Raw genomic sequence first — 11,860 nt, forward strand, 5'->3', positions numbered from 1 at the left:
GTGTGTGTGTGTGTGTGTGTGTGTGTGTGTGTGTGTGTGTGTGTGTGTGTGTGTGTACTCACCTAGTTGTACTCACCTAGTTGTGTTTGCGGGGGTTGAGCTCTGGCTCTTTGGTCCCGCCTCTCAACCGTCAATCAACAGGTGTACAGATTCCTGAGCCTATCGGGCTCTGTCATATCTACACTTGAAACTGTGTATGGAGTGAGCCTCCACCACATCACCCCCTAATGCATTCCATTTGTCAACCACTCTGACACTAAAAAAGTTCTTTCTAATATCTCTGTGGCTCATTTGGGCACTCAGTTTCCACCTGTGTCCCCTTGTGCGTGTTCCCCTTGTGTTAAATAGACTGTCTTTATCTACCCTATCAATCCCCTTCCAAATCTTGAATGTGGTGATCATGTCCCCCCTAACTCTTCTGTCTTCCAGCGAAGTGAGGTTTAATTCCCGTAGTTTCTCCTCGTAGCTCATACCTCTCAGCTCGGGTACTAGTCTGGTGGCAAACCTTTGAACCTTTTCCAGTTTAGTCTTATCCTTGACTAGATATGGACTCCATGCTGGGGCTGCATACTCCAGGATTGGCCTGACATATGTGGTATACAAAGTTCTGAATGATTCTTTACACAAGTTTCTGAATGCCGTTCGTATGTTGGCCAGCCTGGCATATGCCGCTGATGTTATCCGCTTGATATGTGCTGCAGGAGACAGGTCTGGCGTGATATCAACCCCCAAGTCTTTTTCCTTCTCTGACTCCTGAAGAATTTCCTCTCCCAGATGATACCTTGTATCTGGCCTCCTGCTCCCTACACCTATCTTCATTACATTACATTTGGTTGGGTTAAACTCTAACAACCATTTGTTCGACCATTCCTTCAGCTTGTCTAGGTCTTCTTGAAGCCTCAAACACTCCTCTTCTGTTTTAATCCTTCTCATAATTTTAGCATCGTCCGCAAACATTGAGAGAAATGAATCGATACCCTCCAGGAGATCATTTACATATATCAGAAACAAGATAGGACCGAGTACAGAGCCCTGTGGGACTCCACTGGTGACTTCACGCCAATCGGAGGTCTCACCCCTCACCGTAACTCTCTGCTTCCTATTGCTTAGATACTCCCTTATCCACTGGAGCACCTTACCAGCTACTCCTGCCTGTCTCTCCAGCTTATGTACCAGCCTCTTATGCGGTACTGTGTCAAAGGCTTTCCGACAATCCAAGAAAATGCAGTCCGCCCAGCCCTCTCTTTCTTGCTTAATCTGTGTCACCTGATCGTAGAATTCTATCAAGCCTGTAAGGCAAGATTTACCCTCCCTGAATCCATGTTGGCGATTTGTCACGAAGTCCCTTCTCTCCAGATGTGTTACCAGGTTTTTTCTCACGATCTTCTCCATCACCTTGCATGGTATACAAGGCAAGGACACTGGCCTGTAGTTCAGTGCCTCTTGTCTGTCGCCCTTTTTGTATATTGGGACCACATTCGCCGTCTTCCATATTTCTGGTAGGTCTCCCGTCTCTAGTGATTTACTATACACTATGGAGAGTGGCAAGCAAAGTGCCTCTGCACACTCTTTCAGTACCCATGGTGAGATCCCATCTGGACCAACCGCCTTTCTAACATCCAGATCCAGCAGGTGTCTCTTGACCTCCTCTCTCGTAATTTCGAACTCCTCCAAGGCCGCCTGGTTTACCTCCCTTTCTCCTAGCACAGTGACCTCACCCTGTTCTATTGTGAAGACCTCCTGGAACCTCTTGTTGAGTTCCTCACACACCTCTCTGTCATTCTCTGTATACCTGTCCTCGCCTGTTCTAAGTTTCAATACCTGTTCTTTCACTGTTGTTTTCCTTCTGATGTGACTGTGGAGTAGCTTTGGTTCGGTCTTGGCTTTGTTTGCTATATCATTTTCAAAATTTTTCTCTGCTTCTCTTCTCACCCTGACGTACTCATTCCTGGTTCTCTGGCATCTCTCCCTGCTTTCTGGTGTTCTGTTATTCCGGAAGTTCCTCCACGCCTTTTTGTTCAGTTTCTTCGCTTCCATACATGCCCTATTATACCATGGATTCTTCTGTTGCTTCTCGGATTTTTCCCTTTGGGCCGGGATGAACCTGTTTACTGCCTCCTGACAGTTTTGGGTAACATAGTCCATCATACCCTGTACAGACTTGTCTCTGAGGTCTGTGTCCCAAGGTATTACACTTAGGAAACTTCTCATCTGTTCATAATTCCCCTTTCGGTATGCCAGCCTTTTGATTCCTAGTTCTTTTTGGGGGGAGATAAGTCCTAGCTCTACCAGGTACTCAAAGTTCAATACACTGTGGTCACTCATTCCCAAGGGCGCTTCCATCTTAACTTCCCTTATATCCCATTCATTTAGGGTAAATATCAAATCAAGCATTGCTGGTTCATCTTCTCCTCTCATTCTTGTTGGCTCTTTGGTATGCTGGCTTAGAAAGTTTCTTGTTGCCACGTCCAGCAGCTTAGCTCTCCATGTTTCTGGTCCTCCATGCGGGTCTCTGTTCTTCCAATCTATCTTCCCATGGTTGAAGTCTCCCATAATTAGTAGTCCAGATCCATTCCTGCTAGCAACAGAAGCTGCTCTTTCTATTATGTTAATGGTGGCCATGTTGTTTCTATCATATTCCTGTCTAGGTCTTCTGTCATTTGGTGGTGGATTATATATGACTGCGACTATAATTTTTTTCCCTCCATTTGTTACAGTACCTGCTATGTAGTCACTGAAACCTTCACAGCCCTGAATATCCATCTCCTCAAAATCCCAGCCTTTTCTTACCAGCAGAGCTACACCACCCCCACCTCTTCCTTCCCTCTCTTTCCGCATAACATAATAGTCCTGTGGAAACACTGCATTTGTTATTGTTTTCGTGATCTTTGTTTCTGTGAGGGCTATTATGTCTGGGTTTTCCTCTAGTACCAGTTCTCCAAGCTCATTTGCTTTATTTGTAATTCCATCTATGTTAGTGTACATCGCTTTGAGGCTCACTTTCTTCTGTCCCTTCTCAAATCGCCTCCTTGGTGAGTGTTCTGCTGGTGGGGGAGGCTGTTCCATGGGTGTGAGGACCTGTGAGGTGGGTAACAGGATCTCAGAGGATACTGGAATGAGGGGCGGGGGATCCAGTGAAGGGGGAGGGACAGGGAGGGTATGGGGTGAAAGGGGAGGGAGGACGGGAAGGAAAGGGGGGGAGGGAGGACTCGGGAGGAGGGGAGGGGTAGAAGGGTGGGGATTGGGTGTGGGGGGGGGAGATTTGGCTGAACTTTTGAGTGGGGGCAGGGAGGGTTTGGGGTAGGGGGGTTTTCTATGCAGAGGAGGGAGGCGGGGTTGTCCTCCCTTCTGGTGTTACTGGGTAGCTGGTTGTGGGTTCCCCCCTCGCCTCTGGGGGTGTTGTGTTGGGAGCTGTGACTTCCTGGTTTTCCCCTCTCGCCCTGCGCCTCTTCCTTGCTTCTGCCGCCACGGCTCTCTCCTCCCTTGTCATGTCTCGCTGGAGGAATACATTTTTTAATTTTCCCACGTTTTTCAGGGAGCTCTTCCTTGATAGGATCCTCTCCTTTGTGTTCTCGTTTGCAAACACTATCTTTATCATTCGGTCTCGGTCTTTGTTGTACCGGCCTAGCCTGAAAACCTTCTCAATGCTATGCTCGGCCCCTTCCATGTCTAGTGCCTTTAGTACTTCATTCACTGCTGCTTTGTCCTTGTCATTCCACTCTGTCCTATTGGTTCCTTCCTGTTCCCTAATACCCACAGCAACCACTGATCTTTTCCTTTCCAGCAGTTGGCTAGTGGAGCGTGCCGCCTCCTGCGAGGTGGCTGCTTTCATGGCCACCTCCATCACTGCAGTCATTACTTCAGAGTTATTTTTTTTTAGTATTTCCGCAAATGTTGCTTTTATTGTGGCATTCTCATCCAGAAAACTATTACCACCTTCTCCCTGGGTGGTTTTCTGACTCTCAGCCTCGATACCATTCTCTTTGAGGGTTCTAATCTCCTCCTTTGCTGCTGTCAGCTCTCTTTTCAGGTTGCTTATTTCGTTCTTCATTTCCTGCATCATTTCTTGCATCTCACTCTTGATGTCCTCCAAAAACTGGGCGAACATTTCCTTCATCTCGTCACCTTGGCTGTTTCCTGCTCCCCTGGGACCTCTGGCTGCCATCTTGACCCTGTTGGGATGGGGGAGGGAGAGAGAGAGAGAGGGGGAGAGAGAGAGAGAGAGAGAGAGAGAGAGAGAGAGAGAGAGAGAGAGAGAGAGAGAGAGAAAGGGAGAGATAAATGGGTGGGTGGGGGGGGATCCGACCCTTCCACTGAAGTGAGAAGAAGGTAGAAGGGGAGGGGGGGGAGGAGATGGAGAGAGAGGCGGGAGGGAGAGGAGAGGGAGAGAGTGGATGAGGAAGAGAGCGGGTGAGGGAGAGAGCGGGTAAGGGAGAGAGGGGGGGGAGGTGTGTGTGTGTGTGTGTGGGCAGAGAGGGAGGGGGAAGGAAAGAGAGGGAGGGGGAGGGAGGGGGAAGGAAAGAGAGGGAGGGGGAGGGAGGGGGAAGGAAAGAGAGGGAGGGGGAGGGAGGGGGAAGGAAAGAGAGGGAGGGAGAGGGGGAGGGAGGGAGGGAGGGAGAGAGAGAGAGAGAGGGAGAGAGAGAGAGAGAGAGAGAGAGAGAGAGAGAGAGAGAGAGAGAGAGAGAGAGAGAGAGAGAGAGAGAGAGAGAGAGAGAGAGAGAGAGAGAGAGAGAGAGAGAGAGAGAGAGAGAGAGAGAGCAGGAGAGAGAGAGCAGGAGAGAGATAGTGGGAGTGGGAGAGAGGGAGTGGGAGAGAGGGAGAGTGGGGAGGGGAAGAGTGTGTGTATGGGCGATGCAGGGGACTGGGGGTGGGGGGGGGGGGCGGAGATGGCGACTAAGTCAGGTCAGGTCAGGTGGTGGGGTCAAGAGGGGGGGGATAGTAAGGTCTATCCCAGGTGTTAATGCCTTTTCCCCTGACTGAACAATTGTGTGTGTGTGTGCGCGTTCACGTGTGTGTGTGCGTGCACGTGTGTGTGTCTGTTTTAGCGTGTGCACACTTGTGTGCGTGTATACGTACGTGGGCGGGCGTGCTTGTATGTGTCAAGATATCCCTTATGCGTTACCTCTGCCTAAATGAGCCACTCTGAGATTTTTAAATATATTTGATATCCTGAACGAGAATTTGATAATCTTTTACGTCAATCTGTACACCTGATTAATTGACCAGAGAGGGGTACATACCAGACTGCCTCCCCTCACACAACCAGATGAGTAAGGGCAGGGCGATGTATGATGACGATGTTTATCCTTCGTTGTCTCCCACTAGGTGATTCACTAAATGCTGGTAGATTGATGAGGTCTTCTTCTCTGTCTACACAAAGCTCTGGAGTCAGTCACTGTATCGGTATGTGACAGTTCACTAATTCACTGTACCACTGATCACAGTCACCACTCACAGCACAATCAGGTAGCTCCACGGCGGGTCGTCCCACCCGGTCAGGTCACACACTTACATGCACCGGTGATGCCCTCGCTCCACTTTTCGTTTCTTCGCCAAATCTTCGCACTATCGCTAGCGATATGACTATGCTATGTTGCACCCTGCTAGCTACACACTGCGAGAGGCCAAATACTATGATCTAGCCTCTATACTCCTTCAATGTCCCGAGAAATTGACGAATTTCCGCGGACCTCACTAATCGCGTGTCTCCTACAGACTCCCGCGGCGTACCGCGTTTTGACTCCCTTGTGTGTGTGTGTGTGTGTGTGTGTGTGTACTCACCTATTTGTACTCACCTATTTGTGCTTGCAGGATCGAGCATTGATTCTTGGATCCCGCCTTTCCAGCTATCGGTTGTTTACAGCAATGACTCCTGTCCCATTTCCCTATCATACCTAGTTTTAAAAGCATGAATAGTATTTGCTTCCACAACCTGTTCCCCAAGTGCATTCCATTTTTCCACTACTCTCACGCTAAAAGAAAACTTCCTAACATTTCTGTGACTCATCTGAGATTCCAGTTTCCACCCATGTCCCCTCGTTCTGTTATTATTACGTGTGAACATTTCATCTATTTCCACTTTGTCAATTCCCCTGAGTATTTTATATGTCCCTATCATATCTCCTCTCTCCCTTCTTTTCTCTAGTGTCTTAAGGTTCAGTTCCTTCAGCCGCTCTTCATATCCCATCCCTCGTAACTCTGGGACAAGCCTCGTCGCAAACCTCTGAACCTTCTTCAGTTTCTTTATGTGTTTCTTCAGGTGGGGGCTCCATGATGGCGAGGCATACTCTAAGACGGGTCTCACGTAGGCAGTGTAAAGCGCCCTAAAAGCCTCCTCATTTAGGTTTCTGAATGAAGTTCTAATTTTCGCCAGTGTAGAGTACGCTGCTGTCGCTATCCTATTTATATGTGCCTCAGGAGTTAGATTAGGTGTCACATCCACTCCCAGGTCTCTTTCTCGAATCGTTACAGGTAGGCTGTTCCCCTTCATTGTGTACTGTCCCTTTGGTCTCCTGTCACCTGATCCCATTTCCATAACTTTACATTTACTGGTGTTAAACTCCAGTAGCCATTTCCCTGACCATCTCTGCAGCCTGTTTAAGTCCTCTTGGAGGATCCTACAATCCTCGTCTGTCACAACTCTTCTCATTAATTTTGCGTCATCCGCAAACATTGTGTGTGTGTGTGTGTGTGCGTGTGTGTGTGTGTGTGTGTGTGTGTGTGTGTGTGCGTGTGTGTGTGTGTGTGTGTGTGTGTGCGTGTGTGTGTGGTGTGTGTGTGTGTGTGTGTGTGTGTGTGTGTGTGTGTGTGTGTGTGTGTGTGTGTGTGTGTGTGTGTGTGTGTGTGTGTGTGAACTGCCACCCTGTGATCTCTGTGATTCATCCGTGTGTTAAATTTACAATTGTGTCCTATCGTTCTGTTTCTTATTTTGAACATGTGTGGGTGTGTGTGCTCACATAGTTGTAATCACATAGTTGTGCTAGTGGGGGTAGAGTTCTGACTCTTTGGTCCCGACTTGCAACTGTCAATCAACTGATGTACAGATTCCTGAGCCTACTTGGCTCTATCATATTTACATTTGAAACTATGTATGGAGTCAGCCTCCACCACATCATTGCCTAATGCATTCCATCTGTTAAATACTCTGACACTGAAAAAGTTCTATCTAACGTCCCTGGGGCTCATTTGGGTACTCAGTCTCCACCTGTGTCCCCTTGTTTGTGTACCACCCGTGTTAAAAGTTTATCCTTATCTACCCAGGCAATTCCTCTGAGACAGGTGTGTGGACATAAGACATTAATCTTACCCTTTCGGTCATATTCAACAATATATATATAGAAGCCATTATAAACCATACATATATTCTTATATATATATATGGCAACCCATCCACCTGTTTAGATGTTACCTATTGTGACGGTCGTCAATAGTCCCGAATTCGTATGTACTTAGCTTTTAGATAGTAGTAAACAGACTAGTAAGGAATACTTTTAAAATAAATGCCATTAATAAACAACCTTAAATATTCCTAGGCCTAGCTCATATGTACTATATTAGGCATCAGATATTGTGTATTAGGCCTAGGGAGATCATGTAAGGCAAGTTTAGTTTGTCAAAGCAACACAAGTAAGAAATAGTTTTCCGGTTTGTTCAACACAAATGTTCAGATTTCAACTTTCTAATTTCGTTGAACGTCGGTATATACTATGGTCATCATCGTTACTATAAGCACTACCAAAACAGGGGGATGGGCTGATATATGGATATATCCTGGGTCATGGTGGTGGAGAAGCTACCCTCATGGTGCCACAACACTCACACGACCACTACCACTAGGCAGTTACTACTAAGAGAGCGTCGCAATGGCCAGGACTTAGAAAAGTGCTTCACTAATCCATGATGTCATAACAATCAGGGTGCCACCACCACTGTCGGAAAATCCGACACCATTTAATAATAATATCATACAGACAGATATTGCTGCTGTATTGTATAAACAAGTTACCCATAGAAAACGTAACTTGTAGTGGAATTAAAGCCTATAGAAAACGGAATATCATTACCACATACTATTATAAATTCACCACCTATTATGGTGGGAATTATTCTTAAATACATTAGTCTTTGGACTTTACCATCATAAAAACATCTCATATAAATTAACTTAATTATCAGAATTAAAATAGAGTAAATGTGACCCTTCTATCACTTTCTGTCATCTGGACAATGTAGGCCAGTAGCGTCAGAGTGGGGAGTGGTCAGCCATTGTTTGTACTTAGACCACAGAGGGTCACGGGAGCAAATACGGCTCCTGTTAATTTTACTTGGACGAAGTGTTATGGAAACCAAAGGTGTACTATCATCAACACGCTGTCAACAAATTCAAGTTAAGTGTTCTGCCGAAACCCATTTATCTATCATTTATGGCCATTAATGTCATTAGGTAGGGATGAACGGTTAGAGCACGAGATCGCCTCATACTAAAGGTAATTAAGCCCAGGTCTTCATGGTTCCTTGTACAGTGTTTTCTCTGATATACCTGTCATATATTAGGATTCTGGCTTTACAGCTAGCGCCCTTTTGACAGGTCAAGACGAGGAAGCATGCTTTGTGCATCAGTTACCAGGGTGTTGGAAGCTACCTCACACGAGGAAAATGTGGTGTCTACATCCTGGTTATACCTGGTGGACTAAGGCCTGCTGTACAAATAAGATAAGGAACCTCTTCAATGTATGTAGTCTAATACTGTAGTTTGATTGGCTGCATATATATAAATTCAATAATATAAACCCCCCCTAATGTGTAGAGGATCGATTTGTGACATTATTGCAGAAATACAGTCCACTTAACATCATACAAATTGCTATCGAAGTATATAAATTAACGTAAATATAAATTCTATATAAATTCATATAAATTAAATAAATATAAATCTCACAGGTCGGTTCCCACAACCACCACCAGTGTACCATCACCATAACCAGTGTACTACCACTAACACCATTGACCACCATCAGTTTACCACCACCATCACCGAAGACCACCATGTTATAGGATTCGGCCACTAGCCGGCAGGAGGCGCAAAGGTGCCCGCTTGTGCTCCAGTAGTTGCCCAATGTGCGTGGTGGTTGGTGAACACTCATCATTTGTTGACGTGGCCTGAGTGATGGGAGGGCCCACTTCCCCCCATTTTGCGGGCTCGCTCGGGGGGCCTGGAATTTATTGGACTGGCCGATTATCCTTCTGTGGAGTTAGTACTGTGTGATATGCTGCGTGTCCCCGTAGATGTAATCTATGGTGTGGAATTGGCGTGTTCACGTCGAGCTATTGTGAAGTTTACGAGGAGGAAGCTTACAGGGAGTTACGAAATTATGAGGGGCGGTCTTTGCCCTTACCAGATGCTGCTGGTACGGTGGTTGTCTCAGACTGCAGTGGGGTAAATAACACACATAATATTACAAATATATGATATACATATAATATTATAATATTAAACATATAAATATATATACATATATATTGTTACAAATATACAATATACATATAATATTATAAATATATAGATATATACAACAAAACAAGGCAATATGGGAGTAAATAAACAAATTTGTGGCCACTGTAACAACTTCTTAAAGACGAAGGTAACGGGAATTGAATGTTATATCTGTAAGACTAGATTCCATTCAGCTTGTACAGGAGTGAGTAACACTACGGCACTGAGAGATGGCCACTTGCTCTGGGTGTGTAAAAATGACCTGCCAGCTTGGAATATCCTAAAAAACCTTCTAGATAACATGACGCATGAACGGAAAACATCATTCATTGGAAGCCTACCAGCTATCCAGAAGGAGTGGGAAAGGAACAACAATTCTAATATACAAGGGGTGGAGGCTATAGTCAGGGATGAAACTGAGGCTGAAACTCAGGAAATTGTAAACTCTGACTCAGTAGGCCAGGATGTAGATGACAGTAAACTAGAAAGCGTACCAGACAGCACTGACAGCTCGATAGGTACAGACACCACGACGGTTCTCGATAGAGCAATTCAGATCAGAAGGACAGACTTATGCAAATTTTATGCAAAGGGCATATGCAGACATAGATATGCTGGTAATAAGAAAGGATTAGAATGCAGTTACCAACATCCCAAAAAATGTTTAAATATGCTTAGAAAAGGTGAGTGTCGATTTGGATCAATATGTAGGTTTTTCCATCCTGACATGTGCCAAACCTCACTGGAGGACAGAAAATGCTATGACCTTAGCTGCCCACACTTTCACGTGAAAGGCACGGAACGCTACATAAAGAGTGGCAAGCAGGATAATGAATTTAGAGGAAACTCTATAAATTTTTTATACCAGACCGGCAGAGAATTCAAAAGGAGCAGCATGGAGAGTGTATGGAACTGGATGCCAGATCCACTTGCATTCCAGAATTACAGATACAATTACCCACCGAAAGGGAACTACAACTACGACAGAAAACTGCCCTACAACAATCAGTACTGGTCAGAACAAACTCATTATGTCCACGATTAATGGACTTGCCGAAAAAGTCTCCCATTCAAACTATCACTAATAGAGTAACCTCATTCATCTTTGCCAACATACAAGGACTGAAAACAAGAACAAACAACAAAGTACAGTTCATAAATGGCCTCCTCACGGAGTCAAATGCAGTATTTGGAGCTTTCACAGAAACCCATGCAGGGGAATTGTTGGACAGTGAGATCTGGATTCCAGGATATAACCTATACAGGTGTGATAGGAAAATTAGGTCGCATGGAGGAGTGGGTCTGTATATTAGGGAAGACCTTGTATGCTCGGAGCTCCTAAACGTTACAAATGAGGTGGTAAAAATAAATTTAGTTATTATACTAATATACAAACCGCCAGATGCAACGGCTGAGGAATTCACAGAACAGATAAGCAAAATAGAGAATAGCCTTGATAATTTGGAGAACCCGATACCTGATATTATCTTCCTAGGTGACTTCAACTTGCCTAGTCTCAGGTGGAAAATAGCAAACAATAATATTATACCAGGAAATCTATCAGGACCTAACCAACCACAGATTAGAGAACTACTTAGATTCTGTGACAAATTTTCACTCAATCAGCAGATATCGGAGCCAACGAGAAATGAAAATATTCTAGATCTGGTCTTTACGAACAATGAAGACATTATCAGAGACATTACGATATCAGATACCACATACTCAGATCACAAACTCATTGAAGTGCAAACTACCATCAATACTCAGAATAGACCTAAAACGTTGATAAAGCGAGAGGGGCTATTCAGTAAATTCAATTTTAATAATAAAAGGATAGACTGGGAGATAATAAACAGGGAACTTACAAACATTCCATGGGGAACTGTTCTAAATAATACAAGTCCTACAGAAGGAATAGAAAAACTGACTTCAGAAGCGTATCAAGTCTGTCTGAAACATGTTCCTTTGAGGAAAGCCAGAAAGAGATGTAACGTAGAAAGAGAACGCAGACGACACTATAAACGCAGGAAAAAAATAACGGAACTGCTTATGCAGACACGAATTTCCCGTCAAAGAAGGAATAATTTAAATAGGGAGATTGAAGAAATCGAGCGGAAATTGAAACACTCATATGAAACTGAAGAAAGGCAGTTAGAACAGAAAGCAATTCAGGAAATAAAGAAAACTCCAAAATATTTCTTCTCATATGCGAAATCAAAAGCAAAAACCACTGCCAGTATTGGACCTATTCGTACAAGTGAAGGTTCATACATGGATGACAAAGAAATTAGTGAAATCCTAAAAAAGCAGTATGAGGACATGTTTAGCACTCCAATAAACAACATGAAGGTGGAAGATCCAGAA

This window comes from Procambarus clarkii, chromosome 29 (assembly GCF_040958095.1).
Source record: "Procambarus clarkii isolate CNS0578487 chromosome 29, FALCON_Pclarkii_2.0, whole genome shotgun sequence".
NCBI lineage: Eukaryota > Metazoa > Arthropoda > Malacostraca > Decapoda > Cambaridae > Procambarus > Procambarus clarkii.